Here is a 23,164-nt window from a genome sequence, read left to right on the forward strand (position 1 = left end):
CATCTATCGTCCACCTGGGCCTTACACAGAGTTTCTCTCTGATTTCTCAGACTTTTTATCTGATTTAGTGCTCAGCTCAGATAAAATAATTATTGTGGGTGATTTTAACATCCATGTAGATGCTAAAAATGACAGCCTCAACATGGCATTTAATCTGTTGTTAGACTCAATTGGCTTTTCTCAAAATGTAAAAGAGCCCACCCACCACTTTAATCACACTCTAGATCTTGTTTTAACATATGGCATAGAAACTGAACATTTAACAGTGTTTCCTGAAAACCCTCTCCTGTCTGATCATTTCCTGATAACATTTACATTTACAATAATTGATTACACAGCAGTGGAGAGTAGACTTTATCACAGTAGATGTCTTTCTGAAAGCGCTGTAACTAAGTTTAAGAATATAATCCACCCACTGTTATCATCTTCAATGCCCTGTACCAGCACAGAGCAGAGCAGCTACCTGAACGCTACTCCAACAGAGGTCGATTATCTTGTTAATAATTTTACCTCTTCACTACGTACGACTCTGGATACTGTAGCTCCAGTGAAAACTAAGGTCTCAAATCAGAAGTACCTGACTCCGTGGTATAATTCTCAAACACGTAGCCTAAAGCAGATAACTCGTAAGCTGGAGAGGAAATGGCGTGTCACAAATTTAGAGGATCATCATTTAGCCTGGAGAAATAGTTTGCTGATTTATAAGAAAGCCCTCCGCAAAGCCAGAACATCTTACTATTCGTCACTGATTGAAGAAAATAAGAACAACCCCAGGTTTCTCTTCAGCACTGTAGCCAGGCTGACAAACAGTCAGAGCTCTTTTGAGCCAACCATCCCTTTAACGCTAACTAGTAATGACTTCATGAATTTCTTCACAAATAAAATTCTTATCATTAGAGAAAAAATTACCAATAATCATCCCACAGATGTAATATTATCTACAGCTACTTTTAGTACCATTGATGTTAAGTTAGACTCTTTTTCTCCAATTGATCTTTCTGAGTTAACTTCAATAATTACTTCCTCCAAACCATCAACGTGTCTCTTAGACCCCATTCCTACAAAACTGCTCAAAGAAGTCCTGCCATTAATTAATGCTTCAATCTTAAATCTGATCAACCTATCTCTAACAATCGGCTATGTACCACAGGCCTTCAAGCTGGCTGTAGTTAAACCTTTACTCAAAAAGCCATCTCTTGACCCAGCAGTCTTAGCTAATTATAGGCCAATCTCCAACCTTCCTTTCATATCAAAAATCCTTGAAAGAGTAGTTGTCAAACAGCTAACAGATCACCTGCAGAGGAATGGCTTATTTGAAGAGTTTCAGTCAGGTTTCAGAGCTCATCACAGCACAGAAACAGCTTTATGAAGGTTACAAATGATCTTCTTATGGCCTCTGACAGTGGACTCATCTCTGTGCTTGTCCTGCTAGACCTCAGTGCAGCGTTCGATACTGTTGATCATAATATCCTATTAGAGCGATTAGAACATGCTGTAGGTATTACAGGTGCTGCACTGCAGTGGTTTGTATCATATCTATCTAATAGACTCCAATTTGTACATGTAAATGGAGAGTCCTCTTCACACACTAAGGTCAATTATGGTGTTCCACAGGGTTCGGTGCTAGGACCAATTCTGTTTACATTATACATGCTTCCCTTAGGCAGTATCATTAGAAGACATAGCATACATTTACACTGCTATGCTGATGACACCCAGCTCTATCTGTCCATGAAGCCAGATAACACACACCAATTAGTTAAACTGCAGGAATGTCTTAAAGACATAAAGACCTGGATGGCCGCTAACTTTCTGCTTCTTAATTCAGATAAAACTGAGGTTATTGTACTCGGCCCTGAAAATCTTAGAAATATGGTATCTAACCAGATTCTTACTCTGGATGGCATTACCTTGGCCTCCAGTAACACTGTGAGGAACCTTGGAGTCATTTTTGACCAGGACATGTCCTTCAACGCACATATTAAACAAATATGTAAGACTGCTTTCTTCCATTTGCGCAACATCTCTAAAATGAGAAATATCCTGTCTCTTAGTGACGCTGAAAAACTAGTTCATGCATTTATTACTTCCAGGCTGGACTACTGTAATTCATTATTATCAGGATGTCCTAAAAACTCGCTGAAAAGCCTTCAGCTGATCCAAAATGCTGCAGCAAGAGTACTGACAGGGACTAGAAAGAGAGAGCAGATTTCTCCTGTTTTGGCTTCCCTTCATTGGCTTCCTGTTAAATCCAGAATTGAATTTAAAATCCTGCTCCTCACATACAAGGTCTTAAATAATCAGGCCCCATCTTATCTTAATGACCTTGTAGTACCATATCACCCTATTAGAGCACTTCGCTCTCACACTGCAGGCTTACTTGTTGTTCCTAGAGTATTTAAAAGTAGAATGGGAGGCAGAGCCTTCAGTTTTCAGGCCCCTCTTCTGTGGAACCAGCTTCCAGTTTGGATTTGGGAGACAGACACTATCTCTACTTTTAAGATTAGGCTTAAAACTTTCCTTTTTTCTAAAGCATATAGTTAGGGCTGGACCAGGTGACCCTGAATCCTCCCTTAGTTATGCTGCAATAGACGTAGGCTGCCGGGGATTCCCATGATGCAGTGAGTTTTTCCTTTCCAGTCACCTTTCTCACTCAGTATTTGTTAATAGACCTCTCTGCATTGAATCATATCTGTTATTAATCTCTGTCTCTCTTCCACAGCATGTCTTCATCCTGTCTTCCTTCTCTCACACCAACCGGTCGCAGCAGATGGCCCCGCCCCTCCCTGAGCCTGGTTCTGCCGGAGGTTTCTTCCTGTTAAAAGGGAGTTTTTCCTTCCCACTGTCGCCAAATCTTTTTTGTTTTGTTTTGTTTTTTTTAATTACTTGGCAAATAGGCTGTTCCAACCACTTTAGAGAATAACCACATTTCTTCAGTGGATTATGGCTGTCTCACTGTCTTCTGTTTGTTCATATAATGTCAGATTGATTCACATAAAGGCTGTGTCCGAATTCAGGGGAAGGATGCTTCAATGCTATATTTGGAGGCAATGACGTCACAGCAACACGACGAAGGCTGTCCGAATTCAAAGAGTACTCAAAATGTGGCGACAAATGCGTCCTGCTTTTCCCCAAATTTTAAGGATGGGTCCGATGTATCCTTCGTGTCCTACCATATCCCAGGATTCATTGCGGGTCATACAGGAGATTTTTTTCTGATAACGATGGTGGTCGAAGTGGGAGAGGAAAACACTTTCAAATGTAAGTATACGAAAATTTGGTTGTACAAAAGTTAAATTGTTATAGCGGTTGTGTTGTTAAGCTTTGGGCATCTGCATAGACATGTTTTTTTAATTTAAATAACCATAAACCAGCTTGTATGGTAGGTCCCGCGGTTTTTCATGTATTGCCGCTTACATACAGCTAGTTTTGATTTTTTCAAATTGGTGATATGTTGTGTTGAACAAAGACCAAACAGCTTAATTTATTAAGACGAGGAGAAAACGATCACCTATTCACTGGGGTAAAGAATTGGGCCGCTATGGCGTGGAGGTACAAGAATAAATCAATGTACACATCACATTCATATGAGTCCGGTCCTATTAACCCTCATGCTGTACAGCAGCGGTCCCCAACCTTTTTTGCGCCACAGACCGGTTTATGTCAGACACAGAGCGGCCTTTAAGGTGTCGCAGATAAATGCAACCACATAAAATTATCCGACCAAGACAAAAACTGTGGTATTTTGTAAATATAATAATAAACGTGAATGTGCTGTGTAATTGTGTAACTTTATTAGCAGCGTCCTCCTGAAAATGCGCCAACAACATTGAGAGTAACATCCTCCTCTCTGCCGCTTAATGCTCTCTGGTCGCTATGGTAGCGTGTAAATATTACTTTCAAAATAAGACACAAAACTACAACAAGGGAAAAGACCCAGGGAAACCGAGTTAACGATAAAAACCCTGAAAACCATAAATTTCACACCGGAGCCTCAACTCTCGTGGCCCGGTACCAAACGACTCCGAGACCGCTGCTGTACAGAACCTGCGATGTCCAGACAGTGTTCCTCTGGTGTTCTACTGTGAAAACTTTTGGATTTAGGGATTAACATAGTTGCCATGGTTTCCTTTCTTCTCTTATTTGTTGTGTGTGATCAGGACAATTCTGGAGAAGATGGGCCTGCAGGTGAAAGTCACCCCCTTGCGGGCCAGAAGAAGTATGTGTGTTAACAAGACAATAATTCTTAAGAACACAAGTTAATAACTGCACAATTACTAAGAGTTGTTGTGTTGTTTTTATTTGCCTGCTGTCATTTTTGATTTCCTCTGCCTTTAGGATTGCAAGTATCCAGGCTCAGGAGAGGGGGTCAGTGGGAAGCCCACTGCTGCTACTTGGCCCTGGTTTGCCCTCATGGATGAGGTGATAGGACAGATGCCTTCCATTAGGCCTCCTGTCCTAATTTCCTCTCTCCCTGAGGACACTCCAGGGCCAAGCGCAGCAGTGGGTGACCAAAACGACAGCGATGAGGAAGAGGTTGAGCCACCCACAAAAGGGAGAAAGAGGCAAAGGGATAGAGATGATAAGCTGCTAGACCTCAGAGAGGACATGAGGCAGCAAAGAGAGGCTGAGGAGAGGAGAGAGCAGGGAGAGGATGGACAGACTGTTTTCACTTCTTGAAAGATTAGTTCCAAAATGAGTTATGCATTAAGAAATGTATTTATTTGGATATATTTGTTACGTTGTTATATGTGTTGCATTAGTGTAAAGGTTTTATGTTATTAATAAATTAATTAAAACAAACAGTAATTGTCACTGAACTCAATTTAATTTACAGGTGTTTTTAACATGTATGAACATAATGCTAACTTTGAACAATATTACATGAATATTTATTTGATAGCAATAAAGTAGATAACAAAAACCTTTAAACAAGAATATTTCAAATACACCAACAGTTTTAAAGATGAAAAAACAATATTTTCAGTTGTTCACACAGGATTAACCCGAGTGACCTGTTCCTGGACTGTTTCTTTTACAACTGTAATAGATTACAGGAAGTCTCTGGCAGTGTTGTTGAATCTGCCGGAGCAAGATCAGACATGGATGGGGTGCTGCAACTGAGACCTGCGGTTTGTCTTTTCTGGTTGGCGAGTGGAGAATCACACTGGGTGGTCTGCAAAGACAGCTTTAGGATGCTTCCTCCCACTGCCCACTGCATCGTCCATCCACAGGGTTTGCAGGGCTGGCTCACTCGTGGCTGCCACACCACTAAGATGTTTTCAAAAATATGCAAGCAGGAGATGGTGGATGTTATATTACTACTAGTATAATAGTTGTAACTCTGTAGCAGACAACAGTTTGATAAAGTGCTATGTAAAAGAAACCAAAAGATTAGATTCTATAAGTTTCAAAGACATTTAGTTTGTATACTTTATATAATACAGTACTTGTGTATGAATGGCTGGTGTTGTGCCAAAAAATGATCGTCTGCCAAAAACTGATTTCCATTTTTTGCCAAAAACTGATTGCTCGTATTTAACCTGCTATGAATAACTTGTTGGTCTATAACACGTGAAACACATGTCAAATGTATTCCTCGTGAATGATATCAAGTCACCTTGAGCCACAAACAACATTCCTGTAACAAGGTAGAAGTTTTTGGCAGTGACTTTTAAATATCCTCTATTTATCCAGTTCAAAAAAAAAATGTTGTTGACATTGAAAATGTATTTTTTACGAGTAATCTGGCCAAGAGGACAGCAGACAGTGCAACAAATTTGTCAACAGTTCTGTAAACATACTTTAAGTGGACAAAAAGGATCAGATTGGTTATAATGTAGGTACAAAAACACAGAGTTATAAAGACACTTGAAAAACAGGTCATTTTTAAATTATATAACCCCTTTGTAAACCCTGTTCACTGAAGTCTATTTACCAACATACATAAAGATATTACACATATTACACACGGAAACATTGGAAATCAGTTTTTGGCAGGCGAACACTTTTTGGCACAACAGCAGCAATAATTCAATCATCCATGTAATTAGCTAAGTAATTCCTAAATGCGTGTAGATTAAAGGAAATTATTTTACCTGGATATGTTTGTCTCTAATGAGCCTAAGGTACAAAACGTGCCGGCGATGACGATAAGGTTTTTCTAGCTCCTCGAGAATTACAGATGTACAAAAAAAACGGAGCGACATTTCTGGGTCCATTTTAAAGATTTCGCGCTGTGGCGCTATCGACCGGAAAAACACGCAAGTAAGGGCGGACTTGGATTTGAAGGCTAAAAGGCTGCCCACAGCCCATCTGTTATGTTGTATACTCATTGTTTGTTCAATAAAGTTTCTATGGAGAAAAAAGGGGGCTGTCCACAGCCACTCACTTCCTGACTACCTGTCCGTCTAAGGATACTACCTTGTGACGTAGGTAGGTAGTGTCCTTATGAGCATCCTTCCCCTGAATTCAGACACAGCAATTGTTTAGATCCAAGCTCTGTAGGGACTTCACCATCTGTGGCAGGACTCCTTTTTTTCTTATGGCTGAAGATGCATGTTTTTCTTCGTGACTTTGGCAGTATATTAGGGATCACTGTCATGCTACAGATGCATCTGTGATGGTGTTAAAAATGGATGACAACAAATCCAAAGTGCACAGGACTATATAGTGCAGCCTACATTTCAAAAAACATTGTTGAAAAATTCATATTATGTAGCACATTGCAATCATTACTTTACATAGGAATCTGAAAGTTAAACCTGTACCAATCATTGGCTGGAATTCTGAATGACACCAACTCTGATTACAGAATGTTTTAAAGTATAAAGGCTTGTGATTACTGTTGTTGTCGTCAGTGTGCATGCAGAGCAAAATGACGGCTCATTGAATTTTCTATCACTTATGATGCAACATGCACAAACCTACTCGCCACTGTTTTCACCATGAGAGCACAAGCTGTACAGTGATGTACTTAAGCCTACACTTGAATCTATGTTGTCACTGATACTACTTGTCCTGTTCATGAACCATTTAAAGAGCACAATTTGAGGTGAGTCTTTATGTTCTTTTCATTCAGCACTGGTTCTCTTCCTAGAACTCTCCTATGGATGCAATGTTTCCATTGAAATCATGAACATTGGCCTTAACTCAGGCAAAGGACACCTGCAGTTCTTCACATGCTGCTCTGTGGTTTTTTGTGATGTTCTGCATGAAGAGGAGGCACTCTTGGGAAGGTTCACCACTGTTCCAGGTTCTCTTCATTTGTGGATGATAGTTCTCGCCATGGTTTGCTAGATGGCTTTGTAATCCTTTCCAGACTGATAGATATCAATGACTCAGATATTTCTTTAGATTATGACATGATGTGTTGTCATAATTGCATTTGTGACAACACAAACTGATTTACTATCATTTGCGACAATTTATTGTTAGTTGCATCAATATTTAACACTGAAAAAAGTTTTATTTTTTGCGTTTGATATTGAAACTAAATGACTGTGCCTGTGTTTAGAAAATAGAACATAACTTTTATAAATCACCCATAAAACTAATCATGCTTATGACTACAATTTGGGGATTGCACCCACACACTTTTTTGGCCCTTTTAGTAAATTTGGCTTATAGGGGAACTGTCATGGTCCCCGTGTCTGCCCAGCCGGCCCCGCAAGGCTACATGTGTTTTGTGTTACTTTCTCTCTCTCTCTCTCTCCTTCACCGCTCTGCCTGGGCGGAGCTCACTGTGGGCTCCCGCCCTTGGCCCACACACCTGTTCGCGATTATTTGCCATTATGTGTCCACCATTTAAGGCCAGGACGCAGACCTCGTCGCTGGATGATTGTGCAAGACACGTTAGTGATCCTCTCAGATCCTGTGAACTTTAGCTTGTGTGAGATTTTTGACTTGGAGTAATTTCTCTCTCTTGTGTAATAGTTTCCTGGACCTGTGACCTTCCAGCTGTATGGACATGTGTGTGTTGGAACGAGAAGAACAGAACGAGTGCGAGAGAGTTTTCCCTTGGACCCTCGGAACCCCGGATTTTCCCCCCACTGTATATATTCTGCACTGGTGTTGTAAATAAACTCTGTGTTTGGAAACGTCAACCTGCTCTGCACATGAGTCGTGACAGGAACTCGTGCTGTTTCCACTGATATTTATTTTGACTGGTACCCTCCAACAATCAGCAATCCTGTCCTGGCTGCTCTGTCATATATTATGTTTTTGCATAATTCTGTGTGTAATAATGTGTAATAATGAGAAATGATACAGGGAAAAAGCACTGAACAAGCTTAATGAAACTGATTTAATACAAAAGCCTTTGTTGGTCAAGATGCCTCCGGCATGGAGAAACTACACGCATGCACTGCTGAGGTGTGATTTTGACCAATCTTCATCATCCTAGTAGATGGCAGCAGATTTTTATCAAGAATGTCTTGGTACATTTTCCATTCATTCTTTAGTTCAGTTTTATGAAGCATACAAGTGCTGTATGCTGATGATGCCTCACTTCCAGATTATGGCCCCAACAGTGCTCACTAGAAACTTCAGTAGTTTTGAAACTCTCCTACAACCAATGCCATCAGTATGTTTTACAATAATACAGTTGCTAAGGTCTTGAGAGAGCCCATTGGTTTTACCCATCATGAGATGTTTGTTGGCAATGAGACACCTGTTTATAGGCCATTAGTTGAACCAGCTGATATTAATTTGCACTTAGTGGCAGGATTGCGATTGGGGTGCCTGGCCCATTGCTACGGGCCATTCGATCCCTATACAACAGTTGCAAGAGCTTGGTTCGCATTACCAGCAATAAGTCGGACTCGTCCCTGGTGGGTGATGGGCTCCGCCAGGGCTGCCCTTTGTCACCGATTCTGTTCATAATTTTTATGGACAGGATTTCTAGGCGTAGCCAAGTGGCGGAGGGCTTTCACTTTGGTGGTCTCAGAATCTCATCTCTGCTTTTCGCGGATGATGTGGCTCTGTTGACTTCATCGGGTGATGGCCTCCAGCTCGCACTGGAATGGTTCGCAGCCGAGTGTGAAGCAGCGGGAATGAGGATCAGCACCTCCAAATCTGAGGCCATGGTTCTCAGCCGGAAAAGGGTGGAGTGCCCACTCCGGGTCGGGGATGAGTTCCTGCCCCAAGTGGAGGAGTTCAAGTATCTCGGGGTCTTGTTCGCGAGTGATGGGAGAAGGGAGCCAGAGATCGACAGACAGATTGGTGCTGCGGCCGCAGTGATGCGGACGTTCAAGTGTGATGTTACCAATGCACTATTTAATTCGGCAAGGCTTTCTATGTTTTTTAAACTTTTTTATTAATTATTGATTGTTGCAATGATTTATGGTTAGGAAGACAGCTAGAATCTTCTGTGTATATTTCTTTAAAATATATATATTTTTTCTTTAATATTTGGCTAACGTATATATTCTCTTTTATTACTTTGGGCTTGGTTTTTGTTCCTGACTGTATGTACTGGTGAAGGCTGAAGAACTGAATTAGCAATAAGTAGCCTATGGTATGATGACCCTGCAAGGTAAAAGGCAACTTAAGAAAATACCAGCAAATTGAAAAAAAAACAAACGCTCTAAAAGCACATAAAACAGAATCGAAAATAAAACACAACGGAAATGGAAAATATGGTAAACCCCCCCCCCCCCCCCCCCCCCCCAAAAAAAAAAAAAAATCACTAAAGAAAATATTAATATTAAAGTGACAGGATATCAGTAAACGACTAGCACAATTGTATCTACATTATATAAATCATGCAATTAAAACAGTTTATCTTACATCTTCTCATCTTTTCTTCCTCACAACACTGATGAACCCTCTGGTTCTTTGTGAGTCTGAGTGCAATCCTTGGCATATTTTGGTTTCTGTCACTTCTGGTTATTGCTTTGGGGTGGTGTGTCGAGAGCTGTCGTTGTGTGCTTTTGCAACATTTTTCTGTTTTGGGATGATTTCTTAAGTGTCAGAGCCACCAGACTACAGTCCTTTAACTGTCAAACTTTTAGACTTCAGATTTCCTGTTCTAGTTTGTGATAAAGTTACTTTTCTTGAAACCATATTGTAAAAAGCTTTCAGGCCCCTCGTCTGTGGAACCAGCTCCCACTTTGGATTCGGACAGATGCCATCTGTACTTCTAAGGTTTTTGATAAAGCTTATAGGACTGGATCAAGTGACCCTGAACCATCCCTTAGTTATGCTACTGTAGGGTTACGCTGCTAGGGGACTTCCCATGATACATGGAGTGTTTCTTCTTCACTAATCTCTTTTCACTGCGTTTATAAAGCACTGCTTTGTTTAATTAGTAAATATTAAACTCTGCTTATCTCTCCCATAATGTAACTTTTGTCCTGTCTCTCTCTCTCTCTGCTCTCTTCTTTCCTCTCACCTCCTCTCATCACTTTTAAGCGGAACGTCTTTAGGAAAGAGCCTCACCTGGTTAGAGCTAGTGGTGGGCGGATCAATCCAAATATCGATTGTATCGATACCAAGTCGGCATCGGTATCAGATCGATACTAGCCTGGTGAGACAGATTCTTTACTTGAAATTCTGCTCTTGTTTACAATGCTGTGCTTTGGGCAAAGACAAAACAGCCAGGTCGCCGGACTCGCCGCTCGTGTCAGCGCAGAGCAAGCACACTTCCCCCCGCCCCCCCTTTGTGTGCTGTCACACGTCGTGACTTAGACGCTTTGGGGATTGTTAAGTTGTTTACACATTAATTATATATATTTCAGTTTTATTATAGTTTCTCATCATTACTTGTTTTAGAAAAATCTTTAAAAAAACAAAAACTTGATAACTTAACCACCACGGCAGACCCGAAGGCATTTTCATGCTTTGCATCATTATTTCTTCTTACAATAATCACACGGTTGCTGTATCAGTACATTCAACGGCAGTACCGCTCCCGCTGCTAGCCGTACACATCACCACCACCAAAAACACCATAAGTAGAGCACATTTTTAAGCCGGCGATGCGTGATTGTAGATGACGTGCAGGTGAGTCCATCTGCAGCGGCATCGCAGAACACGCTCCGCCACATAGCCCCATCGCCCGCCTGAGGCCATCCGGCTGAACTTACTCCCCACTCCGCTGAGCAGGCGAGGGAATCGACCCGGACCGTCGTCGCTCCAGGCCCAGAGACGAGAAAGTGTCCACTCTGGCGGTCGCCCGCGCATCCAGCGGGGCCGGTGACGAGGTGGTTCCGGGGGCCGCCCGCACCTCCAGCGGGCGCAGCAGGCGTGGAAGTGAGCCAGGTCTTAAAGGCAGCTGGGCAGGCGCCGGCTCACAGGACCACACACGCAGCGTACCGGCCTATGTTGGAAGAGAGGCCGGACCGGACAGCACGCCGCCCTTGGGCGTGGCAGGACCCCGCGCACCCCGACCTCTGTCTCCAGCTTGGCAGGTCCCGCTGGCGCGCCAGCCTCCGCCTCACCCCGGTCATTCCCGCGCGCTGTCCACCCTTACAATAATCACACGGTTGCTGTAACAGTACAAACTGCCGCAGCTCTGCAACGGCATCGCAGACCATGCATAATAAAGCATTTTCTATTTAATTATAAACTTTGTCCTAATTATATCCTGGGTTTTAACTATTTAATAATAAAAAAAGAAACCTCAAAAAACACTTAAGGTCATGAAAATTAATTGAGATTTAGCAATTCAATGACGCATCCACCTTATTTATTGAAAAGTATCAGTATCAGCGATACTGGCCCGCATTTACGTGGTATCGGATCGATACCAAAATATGCACAGGCGTGATTGTAGATGACGTGCAGGTGAGTCATCTACAATATGTTGTAATACTAGTTAGAACCTCAAGTTTGGTCAGGTCCTTCAGTCCTTAAGAGTGCCAAATCACCAAATCTTTCCACGCCATATGGTGTAATGTTTTATGAATGGAAATTAATTTTATTTTGACTTGACCAAACACCGGAGACAGAAGTGGAGAAACCCAGTGGCAGATGAGGTCATAGTATTGCATCTTTACTCAGGTCAAGGGAAATTGATGGTCCAGGTGTATGGATTGGTCAGGGCACTGCAGGGGGCAACTTCCAACTTCTGGTCGAGTTTGCCCATTAGTTTGTGGATGGAAACCAGAGGACAAACCCATTTGTACTCCCAAACCTGAACAAAAGTCTTTACCTACAAGAGAGCTAAGCTGTGGTTCATGATTTGAGAAAGGGATAACAACGAGTGAACAAAGGTGTCTGCAGTTTGTTGAGCAGAAACACTAAAAGGGCTGCCTTGGAAAAGCAATCTATGGCATTTAGTGTCACAGAGATTCCTTTGGAGGGAGGCAGGCCAGTTACCAATTCCAAATGAAAACAAGGATGTGATGGAACAGGAGGGGGGTTGATTGAGTAACTGGAGGTGAATGGGAGGGCTAATAAGGAGAATCCAAATGCCATTACTGGATATTCAGAATGGCCCAATGGTGTATTAAATGCAGTCTTCCACTTGATGCCTTCTAATGTTAGAGAAAATGATCACCTCCTGCAGGAGTTCAAAAGCAGAATTTGAAAGACAGCAGGTATTTATTTTTGATGGTGATGTTGTTTAACTCACAGTAATCTATAAAGGTGAGTTTTATCCTTTTTTTCTACAAAGAAGAAGCCAGGACCCAGTGGGGAGGATGAAAGTTGAATGCTCCCTGCTGCTAAGGAGTCTAAGTTATATATTTCATAGAATAGATGAGAATAGAAATATCCTTTATTGTCCCTCATGGGTAAATTCAGGTGTTCCAGCAGCAAAGTGACAGGCAGATCGACCATGCAGATAAAAAAAACCAATTTACAACATAATGAAAAAAAGACTGTACCGTTAATAAGTTATTAAAAATTTTTAAAAATTAAAATAAAACAGAAAATGGAAAAACTGTGCAAATAGCAGCAGGGATATATAAACGGATATAAAATAACTATAATATAAACAGCTTATTGCGTTTGTTGGGAGCAGCGATGGTTATAAAGTCTAACAGCTGCTGAGAGGATGGACCTGCAATAACACTCCTTTGTGCACCTAGGATGCAGTAGTCTGTCACTGAGGGAGCTCTCTAGTTCAGCTTTATGCATGAGGTGGGAGACATTCCCCAAGAGTGATGCCATTTTTGCCCAAGTTCTTCTCTCCTACCACCTGCAATGGGTCAAGGGGGCATCATAGGACCATCCATCCATAGCTTCCCACTGTGGGCGGGACAGGTTATACAAATGAGTGGATAGTAATGAAGTTCCTCTCTCGGCCCTGTCGTGCTTTGTCTAGAATCTAGATCCACAAAGACAGAGCGCGACTCCTTTTGACATTCTCTAAACTGCTCCACTACTCAGCGGTTTTTCTCTATTCTAAATTTGGAGTCTGATTTATGCAGATATGACACTGGTGGCTAGTGCTTCCTTCATAGATTCAACCACAGATGAGCTTTCTCCACAATAACAACACTTTGTCCCACTTTCTCCTTTCTCCTTTCTCCCACATGCACAGGTTAATGTCACTGACTGAACAAGAGTGGGGCAGGCAGATTGATGCACCGGGAAGGGATCTGCAGTGGAGGAGGATAACCAGGGTAAGTATAACAGGTAGTGTTATCAAAGTAAGAAATCACACAACCAAATGACAGTCTGGTGAAGAGCAACGCCAAGAACACGAAAATTTCAACCAAGGAATAGGTGCGCCAACAGCAGCCTTGGTAGCCACACCTACTTTTAGGATGAGGTAAGCAGAGTTAATCGAAACACACATACAAGAGGCACTGAATTAATATCTTCAGTGGAATTTAGTGTAAGTCCTCTGTCTTACACCACCACTGTCCTTCATGCCACCTGGTATTTTTTTCTACATTTTCTGCTACTTAGAATGCTGACTAGTTAAATTAAAAACAAAACAAAACTGGGTTGAGTAACATGAAACAATAGCTAAAGCATTGGCTTCACATGACAATTTTTGTTGCTTATAACAGTCTCAAAGGCTTTACTGAACTACAAAGAAGTGGCTTAGCTTAACTAAAGGAGCAATAAGAGTACAAACACAGAGACGATTGTTTCATGTTGCCCGTGGTGACAGTGCACAGCTACAACATGTAGATGCACCACGTAAGCTCAGTAATGGACGATCTCTTTAGAGAATCAATAACAAATGGCACGTAAGCTGTTCTGGTGCCATGCAGAATGTCAAGATCCTCATAACCTTCTCCCTCCTCTCTCCCCTGTTGATCTCTAAGCCCAGCTTCCAGCACCACTCCTTGCAAGGATGCTATCCCATACTCATGGTAGTATAGCTCAAGATGTTTGTTATTCAATCAGCTTTGTGCTCACCTGTCTGTCTATAGACAGCCACATCTATCAAGCTTGCTCTAAACTTTAGCTAATTTCTTTTTACATAAACTCCCAATACACGTTCTCTCCAGAATAAAATACTTTAGTAGGGCAAAAAGGTGCAAAGTTACTCAATTCTTTTTCTCTGTTGTTCAGTGTAGCATTATGTACATAGTAAAACAAGGGACATTAAAAATGTCAGAGATAAAAGCTGACATGTTGTCACTTGTCAGGGGCCTTAAATATCAGCAGTTGACTTTGGAGATTATCTGACAGAGTCATTTGCATACAGACACATCTGACAAAATCAGTGAAGGAACGAGCTCTACTCTGATTCACTTTTTCAAATGTCGGTGAAATCTTCATGAAGAAGAAGATCCACATGACAGAGAAATGTCAATCACGTCAAACTGATACCACATATGATCAATAGTTTCAGATACGGCTTGCACTTCAGTAGAATCTGCATTATCAAACCAGTCCGTCCTCCAGTCTTTGATGAATAATTAACCTTTTGATGCCACTGTTTTTTCTCCAGGTTTAAAACTACTTTCATTTTTCTAATGTTTATTTTTCAAATTTTACCTTTATTAGATAGGACAGCACAGATAATGACAGGGAAGTATGGAGAGAGTCAAGGTGAATGATACACAGAAAATGGTCTGGGACTGAGCCTGGGCCCATACAGGGGAGCACTAGACTTCAGTAAAAAGGCCTCTTGCTCAGCTAGATGAACTTTCATTTGAACTTTAAGTACCTCGAATGAGTGAAATTACATATGACATAAAGTGTACCACCTGCAATATATTAGCTGGTTTTGTTTTCCCTTAGCAAGACTGCTATGTCTGGCAAGTCTTTTGTGATACCGTGGACAACTCTTGTGACAGAAATAACTTCTGCTCACCTTTGGGCAATTTTTCAGCTTCACAACAGTGCATGATGCAATCATAAATCTTTACAGGTGTGCAGTTGAAACTGACAAAGATATTTCGTTGCAGTCTTCCATTATGGGAGACCAAGATCAAAAGCTTGACCAAGTGTGCAACTGGACATACTGCGCTATCCACTCAACAATGCACAGCACTTTGTAGCACAGAGCTATCCTAACTAGAAATAACATCAGTGCTGCCATCTGTTAGAGGAACTGGAACTGGAACTACTTTTCTATTTCACTTCAACAACACTAGAAATGTAGGCATCCCAGCCATGTGTGTGTGTTTATGCATATATATTTCCATGTTTACCTCCTGTTCAACTGAAGGGGAAAGGGGAAATAAGCCACTGATATGCAGAGGAAAGATAACCCTCCAAGACCCTAAATCCATCAGCTGAACTCTCACAACTAACACATTTTACCCAGAAAAAGTCTGCATATGTTCTGGTGTTATTCTCAGCAGAGATAAATGCATAAGCTGACATCAGTGACAAAGTTTATACCATAACTACACGTTATGTAAGCTCTCCACAAAATAGCTTTCAGATAGAAGATGTGAGCTTCTCAGAATGATAAACTGACTATCAGCTGCATCCTATTTGTGTTCTCATCTTTCTTTTCATCTTCTGTGCCAGTTACCAATTTTTGTCAGTTAATTATTTGCTATTAATTCATTCATTTTTTAATATCTATTCTCTGCAGATATTCCATTAAAAATAACACTTTACTAAATGCATGCTGGAAAAGTGAGAAATCTCTTTACTTATGTCATTTTATTTGGAATGTCAGATTAAGGTGTGATTAAAACACATAAATTACCAAGCTAATCAATATTAAATTTGCTCAGTGACCTCAGAGATGTCCTGGAACCTGCACCAAAAAAGAGTCATGCAATAAGAGTGACAACAAAACTTCTGGCAACTCTGCTATTTTTGGTATCAGGTTCTTTTTGACAAAAATTTCACAGCCTGCATTTTCAGCCTTGTCACAGGTCCTGATGTCACTGATGAGAAGGGTGCAGAAGTACATCTCCGTTGCCAGGGGCACGAATGCCCTTTATCAAGTAAAGCAGGAGTTTCAACTCATTACACGATTCCCAAATATCCTGATAGCAACTGATGGAAAACATATATTGTAAATCCTTTCATCCAAAATTAAGCACGTGTTCCGTGATAAAAAGTAAACACGCTAAATTAATTAATGAAATTAATTAAGTCTTCAAATCTTCAAATCACAGACATGACTAACATTGCACCAAATATTATCAGTCTGATAATGATGTCTTGGTTTTTTAGAATAGAAGACTATTCTGGAGAGTATTTTAGACTTTAGTTAATTTTAAAGTATCTATATTTTAATACAAGAATACAACAGAACACAATGTAAAAATATTGTATTTACAGACTACATTACTTATGCCTGATTCCATTATAACAGCTCTCTGCTAGATTGCCAATTTACACATAGCAGTTGTCTCAAGGTCACTGTGCTGGCTGTTTTACCCTTTGGTACTGAAAGTGCTGACTTCATATGCTGAAATCAATTTTAACATATGAACACTGGGGAACACTGAAATCAGTGTCTGCAGTAACTCCATTAAAATAAATCATGTTTCAAAATAACAGTCAAAACAACATCTTGACAAACTCAATTTTTGTTAACAGAATTACCAGAAATTTTATGAATTTAAACAAGTGTGGGGATAACATGCACACAGCACATCATGTATATTGTACGGTAAACATGACCTATTTTTGATACTTTCTGGCTTCTCTTTGGCCTCCAGCAGACTTTCTTTTTGTGCCCTGCAATTCTTGTCATCCAGGGTGAATGGAGCTGAAACTCCTAGTTCTGGTTATATTTCCAAGGATGCTCAGTTGCATTTCATGTGTGATCCTGTAGTAAACTAGCCTCCAATTTTACCAAAGCAGCTACTGCTGCTGTCAGCTTTTATGTCTAGGTCACATTTGCTTTTACAGCTTCCTAACATGCCATACACATGCTGATACAAGTGGGAGTTGACTCACCAAGTTTGGCAAGCTCTCTTGTAATGCTGATGTCTGCATTTGTTGGCTTTGAGTAATTCCATGTCAATATCAGTGGGAGCGGATGGGTTTTTTGATTTGTAAAATTCATTTTGGAGCTGTGGGCCTCCGTTGGCTCCAGCATAAGAATCAGCTCAGCTGGAATGTTCAAAGCAGCTGAAGTTTCCCTTATTCAAGTCTCAAACATAGGTTCAAAAGACCATAATGTGATCTTGGAATATGCATGGAGAATATATTTAAGTACATTATTTATCTTGTGTACTTTTAACCAACCACATCCAGGAATTCAGTACTCTCAAGTCTTTTTACTTGTTCCAGAATGAAGTGTTTCCTTCCAAAATAGTAACAGTAGTAGTAGTAACATTTTCTTCCAAAGTAGTCAAGGGTATTTCATCCACAAGACCTCCACCAGTTTCCTTACTGATTTTGTGTGTTATCTAGAACAGTGCTTCCCAACCTTTTGGAGCCACGGCACATATTTCACATTAGAAAAATCACACAGCACACCACCAAAAAAAAAAATGTCACAGAAAGCATATTGATCATTTTTCCCTGCGCATCAAGTATAGCAGAACTGGCTCGGTTTGTCCCCAGTATACCTTTTTTGATTTCTTCTGACCACTGACCACCTTCATCTGGGTCGGAATTTTTTCAGGACCCAGGTCAGATTGACTACTTTCTCTTCAAATATTTACCTATTGCTATTACACGCTGCATGGTCTCACAGCATGAGTATTATGTCATTTCTTCTTCGTCTTCTTTTGTTTTACCGGGAGTTGGCAAACCATTTAATTAGAGCAGTTAGTTGTACTGCCCTCTAGTGGAAGAGAATGTGATTACTCTGCCCGTTACTCATGCTTGGAGTACTAATCAGGTGGAACCAGATAATCTTCCACGGCACACCTGATCATTTCTCACGGCACGCCTTAGGGCTGTTTGATATAACGATATATATCGGATGACGATATAAAAACGTCTATCGTTTCATTTTACGCTATCGTTTGTTTCGGGTGTCGCAAAATAAACGTTTACGGCAATATTTTTTCACCGTTTTGATGGTCACTGTAGTGGCTATATTAATTTTTAAAGTTTTCTCTTTCTCTTATATTTAATATAACGACACTACGGACGGACAAGCGCCTGTTTTTATGCGTTGTCGTTAGCAACAATGACGGTAAAACCATCGCGTGTCCACTTGTTTATTTTCCACATAAACCTTTCACAATAAAGCTCAAGATCCTGTTGAGACTTTTCAAAATAAACAGAATCACGTGAAAGAGTATGCAGAGTATTTACGGATGAGAAGCAAAAAAGAGCCGTCAGGTGCTAAAACATAAACCTTAGACTCAAACGTTAGAACAGGCTTTTCCCCGCAGCACGCCGTGTAATAAATACTCACAAAGGAAACGGCGGCCGTTACAACTTATGTCTAAAAATATGTCTTTTCATGCATCGGTTAAAACACTCGACTCCAGGTACACGACGCCCAGCTGGAAACACTTCACGCAAGTCGAGCTGCCCGAGATTCACAGAATTTACAGAAAATGTTAAATTTTTGTGATTTATATCGTTATTGGGATGATAGATGTCTTATATCGGGATATGAGATTTTGGTCATATCGCACAGCCCTAGCACACCTATGTGCTGCGGCACAGTGGTTGAGAAACACTGGACTAGAACATGCCACCTTTTTAAACTTCAGTGCAGAGCTCTTGCCCATCCACTGCATTTACCTTTTCAAAACAGACTCTCAAACAGTTATCACATGATCTTACTGACCATTCCGATATTGGAGCACCGAATCAAACAGTTGCATTCATCAACTAGGACCTCTAGAATGTGTGCAGATTTTCCCTTTGCTGCCTCTCATTAATTGTTGCCATTTAAACATGATTCTTATTTTCATAGGGTTACCTTACAGTGTGCATTTTCTGTGCTCCCTAAGTAATGAATTCAACTCACAACTGAATTAAAAATACTGGCACCTGCCAGTACTACCCCTCAGCCTCCAAGTATACATATATGGTATCAATTTCAAAATCCAGCGTTGCCTTGTTCTGGAGTTTTTGCATTCACAAGATTTTCACAAAACTTGAACTCTGACCTTGAGGTCAAGGTCACTGGGATTCAAATTTGTTTGAAATTCTTAGTAAATGCACCGTTGGTATTAACATGAAAGACCTGGGCGACTTCCTTCTCGAGTTATCGAATTTAAAAGATTTTCAGAAAACTTGACCTCTGACCTTGACCCAGGTTTCAAAGTCATCTGAGATATTTAGTAGCTGCACCTATGGTATCTGTTTCAAAATCCTCTTGTTCTCAAATTATCAAATTCACAAACTTGGATGTTCATGCTGCCCACCGCCTGCCGGTATGGATGATGAAAATACCCCATCATCCTTTAATGGCCAAAGAGTAAGGGTAATGGGGCAAGAAGAGTGACAGTAAGCTTGTTTCTATGCATATTTAGTATTTAGAAGAAGAGATCATTAACAAGGTAGCTGTGAAAACTCAAACAATGGACAAACATGATGAAAATTTGATGCTTGCCTCAGCACTCCACACAGATCTGATGTTCTCATCTCTTCAGTGGAAGCTTGAGTGGAGTTTCAGTCACATGCATCATGTATGTTATTATTTATTCAAGCTGTTTTGCAAGTCTGTTTCTATTCACTAAACATATGTGATTTCTGAGCCCTCGCAGTTTTGCTTCTTTACCGTAAACATAAAATGAGCTGCTAAATCAGACAGAACAGCCCTCAGACTATCTCAATGCCCTATTTTAGTATTTCAAAGTGGGCCTATTTGGCTCACTTCCAGCTCAGTATTTATATTTTTGATATTTGCTGTTTAAATAATTGTTATTTTTCTTGTACTATTTATCTTTTTCTAAGGGGGTAGCTGAGGTCTCTTTCCCCTCCCAGTGTGGGAAAATAATCACAACTCACAAATATTTCTATAGCATACATATAAATATGTCAAATATAAATGCAATATGTAAATATGTATAAATTCTCCAGTAGATTTTCTTAGTGTACAGGTTGTGATCAGCTGACCTGGGTTACTGCTGCTCTGAGGTTTACTGCTCTTTGTGGATGTACATGTCAGAAAAACACTTTACTGTCAGAGGATGGAAATCAGCCAGGACAACTCATAGAACATCTGCTAGATGGTATAAAGTTGGTATAAAGGTGGAATTCAGTCAATGACTCTAAGCATCACCAGCTAAAAATCACATGAATCTCAGCTACACTTGATGTAACCTAACTCTGACCTTTAAACCACAGTCATTGTGCACCAGTCATACACTGTTATTTAAGGTTGCATGAAAAACCTCTGGAAGTTAGTGCAGGATACACAGGTTAGTTTGCTGTACTGTGATGGATTTAAAGCAAAGAACAAAGTTAGTCTACTTCAGATTTTTTTGCATGTTTCACAATATAAATAAACATAATATCACATGTACAGACCCACTATCTGATTTAAAAACAAGGATTTGCATGTAAACTTTGCATTTACAGTTTATCGGATCCTACTGAGCAGTCCTTACCTTTAAATCCAACCTCTCTTCTTCCTCTCCTGTCCTGTCTTTCTTATATTTCTCCATCTCTGAGTGAAGTTAGCTCTTTCTTTTCTCCCCTTCTTCTCTGAAATACAGCAGCTGCACCTTTAGCTAGCAACACACTGCCTCACATACGGCACACAAACAGTTTGTGTGTTCGCTGATGTTTGTTGAGCTGATAGAAACACTGCATTTGAAATTACCTGCCAGTTAAAAACCATTATTCCCTTTATGATCGGTTTTGTTCCCTGCGTCTTTGGGTCAGGGAACGGGTTCTGACTGTTGTCTGTGCTTATGCGCCAAATGATGGTTGAGTACCCAGCCTTCTTGTCCCTGGGCGGGGTGCTTGACGTTGCTCCGACTGGGAATGTGTTGTCCTGCTGGGAGACTTCAACGCTCATGTGGGCAACAACAGTGAGACCTATAGGGGCGTGATTGGGATCTGAACTGGAGTGGTGTTTTCTTGGTGTTGAACTTCTGTGCAGTTTGTCCATAACGAACACCGTGTTTGAACATAAGGGTGTTCTAAAGTGCATGTGGCACTGGGACACCCTAGGCCACAGGTTGATGATTGATTTTATAATTGTATCACCAGACGTGAGGCCATATGTTCTGGAATTCTGATCCGATCAGGTGGCAGGGAACTGTGAATACCTGGCAGAGACCCCGGACTGCGAGATCTTCAATGCACGCCTCTGGCAGAGCTTCAACAGCATTCCGAAGGAGACTGAGAACATTGAGTCTGAATGGACCATGTTCAGCACCTCCATTGCCGAAGCCGCTGCACTGAGCTGCAGCCAGAAGATGGTCAGTGCCTGTTGTGGTGGTAACCCTCGAACCAAGTGGTGGACACCAGAGGTGAAGGGAGCCACCAGGCTGAAAAATGAGTCCTATCGGGCTTGGTTAGCCTGTGGGACTTCAGAGACAGCTGATAAGTACCGACAGGCCAAGCAGAACAGGGCTTGGACATTGGCTGAAGCAAAAACTCAGGTGTGGGAGGAGTTTGGAGAGGCCATGGAAAAAGACTTTCGGACTGTCTCAAAGACATTCTGGTGATTTAGGAGGGGAAAGTGTTGCTCTGTGCATACCTGCACTGTTTATAGCTCAGGTGGAATGCTGCTGACTTCGACTGAGAACATTGTCGGGTGGTGGAAGGAATACTTCGAGGACCTCCATGTCTTCCGTGGAGGAAGCAGAGTCTGGTGACGAGGGGGAAGACTCGTTTATCTCCAGGGTGAGGTCACGGAGGCATTTAAACAACTCCTTGGAGGCAGGGCCCCTGAGGCGGAAAAGTTTTGCCCTGAGTTCCTGAAGGCTCTGGATGTTTTAGGGCTGTCTTGGTTTGACACACCTCTACAATGTTGCATGGAGATCAGGGGTTCTCGTCCTGGTCGTGGAACACTGGACTACCTCTTTACCCTGTTGAGGATACTTGAGGGTACATGGGAGTTTGCCCAACCAGTCTAGATGTGTTTTGTGGACTTGGAGAAGGCACTCAACAGTATTCCTCGGAGTGTCCTGTGGGAGTTGCTTCGGGAGTGGGATGTCTGGCCCATTGCTACGGGCCATTCACTTCTTATACAGCTGCTGCAAGAGCTTGGTCCGCATAGCTGGCAATAAGTCGGACTTGTTTCTGGTGGGTGATGGACTCTGCTAGGGCTGCCCTTTGCTACCGATTATGTTCGTAATTTTTATGGACATAATTTCTAGGCGTAGCCAAGTGGTGAAAGGCTTTCACTTATGTGGTCTCAGAATCTCATCCCTGCTTTTCGCAGATGAAATTAGTTCTGTTGGCTTCATCGGGTGATGGTCTCCAGCTCGGACTGGAATAGTTTGCAGCCAAGTCTGAAGCTATGGTCCTCAGCTGGAAAAGGGTGGAGTGCCCTCTCTGGGTCAGGTACGAGTTCCTGCCCCAAGTGGAGGAGTTTAAGTATCTTGGGGTCTTGTTTATGAGTGACAGGAGAAGAGAGCGGGAGATCAACAGACAGATTGATGCTGTGGCTGCAGTGATATGGACACTGTACCGGTCCATCATGGTGAAGAGAGAGCTGAGTGTAAAAGTGAAACTCTCAATTTATCAGTCAATCAACATCCCTACCCTCAAAAGTTCAGCCATCCGGGAGGGGCTCAGAGTAGAGCCGCTGCTCCTCCACATCGAAAGGAGCCAGTTGAGGTGGTTCGGGCATCTGACAAGGATGCCATCTGTGCGCCTCCTGGGTGAGGTGTTCAGAGCATGTCCCACCGGGAAGAAGCCCTGGGGCAGACCCAGGACATGCTGAACAGATTTTATCTTTTGGCGGGCC

Source organism: Pelmatolapia mariae, linkage group LG9, assembly GCF_036321145.2.
Source record: "Pelmatolapia mariae isolate MD_Pm_ZW linkage group LG9, Pm_UMD_F_2, whole genome shotgun sequence".
NCBI lineage: Eukaryota > Metazoa > Chordata > Actinopteri > Cichliformes > Cichlidae > Pelmatolapia > Pelmatolapia mariae.